Here is an 8,766-nt window from a genome sequence, read left to right on the forward strand (position 1 = left end):
GAAGACAATGCCTTCTAGTTGGGAGACCTGTTCGATGTTCGGTCTCATTACCACTCTGAGCCTCAGGATCTCATCTATAGCATTTCAAGCTGTTAGAGAAGAGCTAGCTTGAGCCATCCAAATCATGATTCTTTTTCTTGGATTCTACCATAATCTTGCTAGGTTTTCTGAGGGCTTCTCACCTCCTCATGAAGGACGTAGTTCAAATTACAGTGGAAGAAAGAGAAGGAAAGCAAAGCAGCACACATAGAACACATACAAACTAAAACAGACAAAACAGTTGCCCTGCCCAAGTAACGCAGAGAGAGAGAGAGCAATTGAAAAAAGAGTAATCTAGTCAGTCATTTCAGGTAGATGATTGACTCGTTGATTCATTTGTTCATCCAACTCTTATAGAGTACCTACTATGGGCCAGACACTTCTTGAGGGACTAAGGCAGGCAAGGAGCCTTCATTCATGGAATTTACATTTTAGAGGGATGAGAGAAACAATAAACAAGGAAATGCATAGCTGAATGATTTAATTATTTATTATACAAAGAAGTATGAAGAAAGCAAAATCAGACACTCTGATAGTAAATGGAAGGGGGCTAAGTTAAGTCAGCCTGTGTCTTTACGGAGAGCTTCACCATTCAGTCAACATTGATTTGGTATCTGTGAGGCACTGGTATTGACACCCATTGATGACTGTGTCTTTTACCAAAAGTTCTTCCCCTGGTTTCCCGGTGGAGTTCCATTTCTATGATAACACCTGAGGTGCTGTCCTTCATTAGTCTCCATCTGCAGGCTAAGGCATGTGACTGGTATCTACTCCTCAAGACTGCTGGGTCAGGTGAGATCACATGAGATCATATACAGGAAATTGTTTTATAAACTCTACTGGGCAAATATTTATTATACAGCTTCTATATGTCAGCCATGCATCAGTGAATCACACACACACACACACACACACACACACACACACAGCCCTTATAGGGTTTACATTCTGTTCAAAGATATATTATGATTCTTCAGTTTCTTTTTTTAACAAGAGGCAAACTTCACGCCAGATTTTCTATAATGAAATCTTTTTTGGGGGCTCTATTAATTTGAGATTTCAAAAATTTCCAAAGAAAATACTCATTGTATTTATTCAGAGGTATTTCTACTCAACATTCTGGCACCTTTCATGTTTGCTTTATTCTTAATCAGGTTCGGTCACCAAGGGAAGCGAGGTATCTCTATTTCAACTTGATCAGTTAGCTTTTTATATTCCTTGCCTTCTGGCTTATTTCAAGATTTTATTTACCCAGAATCTGTCTATTTCTGAAGTTATTTATTAGACTATAAGCGGGCATGAAGCTATCTCTTCCACATGCCTTATAGTTCAATCTACTACCTCAAACAGCTAGGTGGGTCTATTTATCTTTCCTATCTTTAATGCATTTCAGCAGACTAAGGCATATTGGTTGAAGATGTAGAAACATACATCTTATGAGAAAATGGGTCGGCTTAACATCTTCCACTTTGAGATGGGCATTCTGCCCAAAACATTCACAGCAATAAAATTATTCCTTAGCTTACAATGATTAATGAGAAAAAAGTGCCTCTTTACCTCAGCTAAATCCCACAGATGACAGAGCAAATAGAAGAGAAGAAATAAAAGTTGTTCATGGATTTTTCATGACTCAATAGAGGTTAGAAAAACCAGAAACCAATGGGATGTAGAATTTCCTCTTTCTAGTAGGTGAAAGAACTTCATGCCACTACTGACATGGAAACTTCCCTTACGTAAATGAACAACACTCACATTTTCCTAGGTACATGGTATTCAGGGAGGAAATGGAATCCCGTTTTTAAACACTTACTCCGCGATCTGTGCTCATGATTTTCTGCAGTGGAAATGACTTAAGGGAAATAAAATTAACACTATATTGTAGGATTCCCTTGAAAAGTGTTTTTGCTCACTTAATCATAAGAGAACACGTAGTTTCAAATTAGAAAAGGGAAACAGATAAGAGCTAAAAAAATATCGGATGCAATAGTTTAAAAAAATTTTTTAAATGAGAAGACAATTAGTTTATCTTCCATTGATTCAAATCCCCTATATTTTTTCTCCAATTGTAATGAAGGAAGCTATGAAAAATGGTGAAATTCTCCCTAATTTATATATTTTTAATGGGTGATACATTCATAGTAATTTGTTACTGGTAAGAGATCCCTTTTGGAGATTACAGTGTGATCAGTCACTTTCAGATTCTGGCTGGGAGGTTGTATAGCCTCTAGGAAAGGCCAAACAGGTGCCTGACAAGAAGAAACAGTGGATAAGGACTGGGGTGGTAGGCACATAGGAAAAGGGTGAAGTGAAAAAAAATAATTCAGACAAGGATCTTTTATTTCAGACAACGGTACGTTTATGTAGTGTATTTTTTTTTTGAAATGTCACTTTCTAATTTTATGTGTCAAGCTAGGCTGCTCTGAGCTTATCTAGAGCTTATGTAGGTGCACACAAGAAGTTTTTCCCTTTATTTATTTATTTATTTAGCCATCTCATCTATTTTCTATCCAAAGATTGTTTGACTAGACAATGAACCCATGAACGGCAGATACACGGTTACAAAACATTACCTTTTAGCTATCATAGGGCTGGTTTTGCTGTTATTTTTACTTCTGTGATAACCACTGTATTGAAAGGCTACAGATTTATGCCCAAGGACAGAGTTGTTGCTGAATGAGTTAGAGATTAATCCATCTGAGGCTCTGTAAAATTCAGTTCAGAAACTTCTGGCTTTAAGTTAGAATATTTTTTCTCTTTCAGAGGGCTTTGAGCAAATTTTTCATACTCAAGTACAATAATTAGACCTTGCCTGTCAAAGACAGAAAATTCTGCTTCATTTAGTAGGCTCAAGAGAGGAGGCTCTCTGAACTTGCTTTAGCATCCAGCTGGAGAGAGTCAGGATTCAGTAGAGCAGCATCTGGGCTACTAAGGGGGTTGGGGAGCATTTTGGGGCGGTTCCTCCTAAGGACTAAAATACTGCTTGCTCAAAGAGTTCTATGATAGCAGGGTCAGGGGGAAAGCAAACTGAGAGTAAGGAATCAATTCTCTGCAGCCAGAAACTTCTTTCTCCTGCTGACAAATGCCAGGCTTGGGAATTACTGTTAAGCATGGCTTGATCAATGTTTTCTCCATTTCCTCCCATTATAATTAAATATGAAAGAAGGAGTTGTAATACCTGCTTAAGGATATTGGGTTCCAGATTAAGATGCTTATGACATCTGACTATTCAAAAGATGCTTCTGGGCCAAAATGATTTCTGTGAGAATGGAGTAAGAGGTTAAAGCAAAGGGCGATTTCCAATTTTTTCTCTTTGCTTCATTTTCTGGTGTGCTGGTGTAATGAGGCCAGAATATCTTCGTCACGTCAATGCCATTAAATGGAACTTTCTGTGGTAATGGCAATGTTCTGTATCTGCACCGTACGATATGGTAGCCAGTAACCATATGCGTCTATTAAGCCCTTCAAGGTGGATAATGTGATTGGGAAATCAATTTTATATATATTTTTTAATTTTAGCTAATTTAAATTTAAATAGCTACATGTTGCTAGTGGCTACCCCCTTGACAGGGAGATCTGAGAGACGGAACAGAGCCATGGGTGCCGCATTTATCTTCATTGACTAGAATTCTTAGATGCCAGAATTAGAATTAAAATGTCACATAGTGTTGCCACTGTACAAAAACGACTCTACTTTGCCTTTTACCTTTAAACCAAGGGAGGAGTGTACATTTTCAGATAGGGTAGGCAATTTAGGGACTATGCTCTCACGGATGATTTTCCTTCTCCTATTCTCCATAGGCAGTGGATCTCTGAATCATGTGAAGGGAAGCACTTGCCCTGCAGAAGACATATCGTGACACTCAGTAGTGAGTGAACGCAAATTGTCAGAAAATTGCCATGTCTCAGCCTTGTTCTGGATTCAACTTGCTTTCTCCAACAGGCCAGGAGGACTGTCTAGGTGTTAGATGAGAAGAATTCAGGGAAGGCTTCAGGTGTGCTGGGTTCCTTGCGTTACAGTTGCATTTGTAATTGAATGCCAAATAGCAGATCTTTTCATGTCTTTTCCCCCCCGATCATTTTATTATTCCAGTGGGTTCTGTTACATGGCTTTTTGTGTCCGTGTTTTAACTATATTATGGCAAACCGAGGTGTCACTTCGGATCAAGAGCCGACAATGTCACTCTTTCAGGATGAAAGGGAGAACACAGCCTCTCTTACTCTCATGAAGATACCAACACTTTTTCATAGCACATCATTTATACTACGGCACGAAAAAAATGCAAAAACGTGCAAATATAAATATGAGCTATTGAAATGAGTTTCTATTTCTATGAACATTTTTAGTTATGTCCTTTCATAGCTATTCACAGCATTCTGGCATTATCCAGTGATTGAGGCGTGCGTTCCGTAAGAGATAAATGTGGCTTTTACAAAAGAATTATGGCGATTTAGAATGGCAAGCACCATGGTAGCTGACAATTTGGCTTTTTCACCCCTGTCCTTGCTGCCATCCTCATTGTCCCTGTTGCCATGCAGAGACGATCCTGTTACATTGTATCGAAGCGCTCGTGGTAGTTCCCCAGGGCAGACTGTGCATCATTTCCCTACTCCGTGTTCAATGTCATCACGTTGGGAGCTTGAAATTGGCCACATGGCAGGTATTTGTAGCAAACAATTGTAAAGCTCTACACATCAAGGTTGTTTTATTTTGAGAGAGCGGATTGTTAGACACTGACGAGCATACCCCTAGACATGGAGGTGACCGGCTTGATTTTTCCACCATTAATTATAATGGGGCAAAGAGAAGTCATGGGAATAAGAGATAACAGAACTGTGTCCCCTTTCCAATCCTGTCTCCTCATTTCCACTGACAATTTTCTATATGGCAATGAGGGGGAAATAATCTGCCGGTCAAAATGTGCCACACTCTGTACAGCCTTTATGGTAAGCGTTGGAGAATTATTTCAGAGGCTCTTACGTAAGTAGAGCCCCCAGTGTGAGGTGTTGAAAGAAATTCATAGCTGAAATGAAAGCATCACAAAGCTGCAGATAAGCCTCGTCACTGACCCATCTCATTTAGGATCCTCCAATCATTACTGAAGTTGCAAATCCTACCACATTCCTGAAGAACATTGAGATGACTAACAAAAATGGCTTTGTACCAGAACCATACAAATTAAACCCTGCAGGATTTTATGGTGGAGTTCAACAACACCGAGAAGCAAATATACCCCCTTCCCAGTAATAAAGTTAGGGTGAAGTTCATTGTATTGTACGCAAGGCTAAGCGTTCCTTCCTGACTGTTACGGATGGCTCACTACTACCTATAATTTTTGTCTCAATTCTAGCTGCATGTTTTTCTGCCGTTGGATTTTTCTGTGTTGACACAAACTACAATCTCCTCTGGACTCAGGAAATAAAGCGAAGAGGAAAGTGGGAAAATAAGAGACTTTAGCAAAATTAATAGAATCACAGACCTGTGAAATGTTCACCCCTTCTGTTCCGCGTCCTTCTTGGTTGCCTTCCTTCTACAAATGTTTTCCTAAGTAGAAAGGCCGGTCAATTTAGATATACAAAATATGTAAAATATTGTCAGCCTAAAAAATTGCCCTCTAACCCCTTCCTTTTTAGACAGATGGTAGCTACCTGTGAGCTACTATAGTGCCTAGAGCTGTTGAATTACCATGTCGTACACCTGAAACTGATGTAACATTGGGTGTCGACTATACTTTGAGAAAAACAACAGCATTACTCTGGAGATGTTTTTTTACAAGAAGGAGGTGAAATTACACTCAAGATGTCCGAGTGAGTTATTGCCACACTTCTTACTAAAGAGGACTTGATCATTTCCCCCTCTCCTGTCTTCATTTTGAGCTTTACGTAATTCAGCACACGCTCCCATCTTGTGTACCCTAGTTCTCCTTTCAATTAACCAGATCCCAAAACTCATGTTTTCCAGAAAACTTGGAGAGAAAGCATCAGGCCAAGTTACCTACCTTTCCTAAATATATTTCAGAAAAGCACCTTTCTCCCGCTACTGACCACAGAGAATCTAATGTTCCTCAGTACTTCCCAATATGAGCTTCGACAACAGAGGACAATCATATTGGTCAAAAGATTTTTGGGATGAGAGTGTGTTCAGGAAGATGCAGTGCCAAATTGTGAAAGCTGTCTGGGTGGATAGATTAGGAATGCAGGCAGCCCTGAAAGAAATTCTCTTTGGAAGATTTTTTTCCTCTGCAACAAGAATTCTGCTGCAGGTGAACATCAGCATATGGCAAAATGATAATCCCGTAATGCTGGTTCTCCCATGTGGGTAAGCAGGGTTAGAGATAAATACGATTCCAAGTTCCCCTTCTCACGCAGACGTTCACACGTTTCAGAAAGCAATCTACTTTCTGGAGAGCCTGGCAATGAAAACAGTCTCACTTCAAGTCAAATCCAAATGGTAATGAGTTATCCTTCAGTGCTTTGTTTCAGAGCACATCTTAAGAGACTGAACGAAAGGCAGAAGGAAAGAAAAGAACACAAAACCTCCCTCCAACTCTGACAACTTACAGAAACTTAAAACAAAACTGGAGTTCTCCATCTAGCAAACACACAGCAGATGCATCCTTACAAAATATTGTAAAGTGTTCAGTTGGATTCTGAACAGGCTGGCTTAGGAAGTGTTAAAGTGAATGCTATTTTTTTCCCCCACAAACGACACATCTTCATCTAACATCTAAACTGGCAGAGTCAGAAATTCCTGTGCTTGAACCCCAGCTTCTCTTTGGCTATGTTTTAAATTCTACACGCCTTAGTTTCTTTATCTACCAAATTAGGATAACTGTCAGACCCATTCCACAGGTTTATTATTGCTATTTGTTTTTCTTTTTACCCCCAGTCATCTTGTGATCGGACATGTCTGCACATCTGTCGTCACTGTCCTGACCTAATTGCCTGGCATCTCTCTCTTGGACACTGCTTTGAGTCCCTCTTGGCGCTTCTTATTCCTGTCCTGATTTTCTCTGTTTGCCATCCTGTCACACAGCAGCCAAAGTGATTGAGAAAACCAAAACAACCGGATCAGATTGTGTTACCCTCTCACCTAAAAATCATTCTACGTTTTCCTTGTGCTCGTAGAATAAAACCTAAACACCTTTCCATGACCAGCAGGGACGTCAGAGATTTGTTTCCTCATCTACTTCATCTGCTTTGGGCTGTTGCATTCATTGCCTCTTCTGCCTGGAAGGTTTTTTTCACACCCCCCCCCCCCTCCAGTTCCGGGTACAGGAGGCTCACTGTCATTTCTCAGGTCCACCTTAAATGATCCCTCTGCCTACAGCCCTCCCGTCCTCCTTTATCTCAGTTGATCTCCCCTAGCTCTTGCCAATTCAATCACCATGTTCATTGTCTTTACCACAATACAAAGTTATCTTTTGCAAAATTACTCTTTTCTAGTTTGTGTGTTTTCTCCCCCCATTGGAATGTAAGTTTCTTGAGGTAAAAAACCTTGGGTATCTTGTTCATCATACTATCTCCAGGGCCAGTAATCATGTGGAATAGAGTTGTCATGCACAGTAACAGCTACATTTATTGTGAGCTGGGGTAAGCAGGCCCCCTTCAAGTCCTTTACATGCACATGTTCTTTGTGTGTGTATGCATTCTAAAGCGATGTTTATTTATTTTTGAGAGAGAGCCTGAGCGGGTGAAAAGCAGAGAGAGAGAGGCACAGAGGATCTGAAGTGGGCTCTGAGCTGACAGCGGAGAGCTTGATGTGGGGCTGGAATCCACGAGCCGTGAGATCATGACCCAAGCTGAAGTCCGACCCTCAACCGACTGAGCCACCCGGGCACCCTCATTTTTTAAAACTGAAATATAATTGATGTCCGATATCTTATTTCAGGTGTACGTAATAGTGACTTGATATTTCTATACATTACGAAATGATCTCCACAGTAACTCTAAGTTACCATCTGTCAACATACAGTTGTTACAATATTATTGACTGTTTTTCCTATGCTGTGCATTACATCCCCATGACGTATTTATTTTATAACTGCAAGTTTGTACCTCTTAATCCCACTTCATCTGTTTTGCCCTTCCTCCTCATCTTGTCCCCCTCTGGTAGCCTACAGTGTTTTTGTATCTAGGAGTGGGTTTCTTTTTTGTTTTGTTGGTTCATTTGTTTTATTTTTCAGATTCCACATATAAGTGAAACCACACAGTATTTGTCTTTCTTTGTCTGACTTATTTCACTTAGTGCAATACCCTCTATCTATGTCGTCACAATTGGCAAGATTTCATTTTTTAATGACTGGATAATATTCTATTATTATTGCTGATAATATTCTATTATATGTTATATACATTCTATTATATATTACATATAATTCTATATAATATATATTATATCCTATGATATTCTATTATACTATATATATAGTATGTATACTATATATCTATATATCTATATATCTATTATACATAAAGAAGATGTGGGATATATACCTATGTGTGCATATACACATTTATATGTGTATCATTCATCTATCACTTGATATGGAGGTTGCTTCCATACCTTAGCTAATATAAATAATGCTGCAATGAATAGAGGGTGTATATATTTCTTCGAATTGGTGTTTCCATTTTCTTCAGATAAATATTCACTAGTAAACTTGCTGAATCATATGGTAGTTCTATTTTTAATTTTTTTGAGGAACCTCTATATAGTTTTCCATAGTG

Source organism: Prionailurus bengalensis, chromosome B1 (genome assembly GCF_016509475.1).
Source record: "Prionailurus bengalensis isolate Pbe53 chromosome B1, Fcat_Pben_1.1_paternal_pri, whole genome shotgun sequence".
Classification (NCBI taxonomy): Eukaryota; Metazoa; Chordata; class Mammalia; order Carnivora; family Felidae; genus Prionailurus; species Prionailurus bengalensis.